The following is a 1804-nucleotide window of genomic DNA, read 5'->3' as shown; positions in this document are numbered from 1 at the left end:
CATGTGAGGTTGAGTTGGTTCTACTTAGGCCTGGGTTAGTTATGTCCTTTAAAAGGTCTGGGGCAGATATCAGTTATGACACACTTGTTCTAGCAACATCTATAACTCTATGAGTTTCCGAGTTAATGGACCGAACTGAGTAAAAGGGTGAAAAATTTCAGGTAAATTAAAAAGAAAGATGCGTTTTCCTAAGATGGATTCGGATGCAAACGACATTTCCGAGTCCAGATCAGCGGCTTGAGAATTTGTTGAGGAAACATCCTCTCCACAGAGGTAGGAGGATCATTGAAACTTGTTTGATTTCCAAATAAGGTGTGATAAGCTTCAGAGACCCTTGGAAATGCAAGATACTCATACAACGAGGTTGAGTTTCCATGACAATCTACATTGTCTTTTTGGTTCTAGATTTGAATAAGGAAGAAGAGACCAACACCAGGAAAAGGAGATTCCACAGTGATGTGATAAATATCTTCAAGGGTTTGATTCTGTAAGATAACACAATTGCTTTCTTTATGGCCAAACCTGAGGTAGTGGTAACAAAACTTAAAAAGGAGGTGGAGATAGTTGAAATAAATTTCAGTTATCGGATATTTGTATACTTTCACTAGTAGTTTATCTATGAGGGGTTTCTCAATATTGATCCAAACTAGTACTCTTGGATTAAAATTTGGGAGGTCACTTCCTACACAAACTTGCTTTACTTGACCAATCCTGCTAGCTATTATTCCTAGCCTCTCATGTTTTCAGTGTTTATGTTTTGTGTTCAAGATACTAGCCCAAAGTAGGATTTTCTTTACAGAATAAGTTGAGATATTCATCCTAGGATAAGCCTTGGTGGCTAATAAAATATTACCAAAAGGGTACCATAGACCATTTTCTATGACCCATTGGAAATTGGTAGAAGAAAGAAAAGCAATGATGAAAAGATTCGGATTTACCTCTCCTATTTGAAAGCCAATATTTGGTCCCCGTATTAGGTCCCCTATCTATTTTTAGGATATTTAAATCTTGTTTTGTCCTTATTGCGTCCCCCAATCGTCCCTTTTTGCATCCCCAATAGTAGGATTCACTAAATTTTATAGAAAAATCACCAAAGAAGCATAGGATTTGTAGAATGATTGGAAAGGTATCTACGCATAGGTAGTGCCATTGCGACTAATGAATGAAAATTCTATCAGTTGCGACTCGATGTGTTCAAATAGGGATGAGGAAAGTTTTTAGATTAAAATGGAAATCGGAAGAAGAAATATCACAAGTAGAGCGATTTTATTATGTAAATAGAAGGATTAGTGGTCGATCGGCCGGTGGTGGTGGTGGTATATAAGCTTAACTCAAGGTTCCAAACCCCGTATTCAATTCATAACCCATCCCACCTCCCAATCCTTTGATGAGTTTCAAACTTTTATACTTTCAAGGGTAAGGGAAATTTATTGTCTGGTCCAAGGGCATATAGTTATTTATTGTTGGTCCCAACCGATTTAGCTTTCATCCCGGGTCCAAAGTTTTTTAAATTATGAAAAAATATATCCACCCTACTACCAAATGTGTGAAACAACTGTTTTCTCTGGGTAGCACGGACGCGCCTGAAAAGATCACGTGTCCATGTCAGACTCGCGTCAGACAGTTGGACGCGCGCGTCTCCATCATAGACACATTGGTGACATCACATGCACATGTCACACACTATTCTAATATAAATATCTACTAAAAAATTCCTCAAATTTTTGATATATATTGGTATATCAGTATATATGCTTATTCTTACTCAAATTTGTTATTTATCAATAATTTATTAGCATTGTTG

The sequence above is a fragment of the Papaver somniferum genome, chromosome 9, assembly GCF_003573695.1.
Source record: "Papaver somniferum cultivar HN1 chromosome 9, ASM357369v1, whole genome shotgun sequence".
Classification (NCBI taxonomy): domain Eukaryota; kingdom Viridiplantae; phylum Streptophyta; class Magnoliopsida; order Ranunculales; family Papaveraceae; genus Papaver; species Papaver somniferum.
This window is presented reverse-complemented; position numbering follows the sequence as displayed.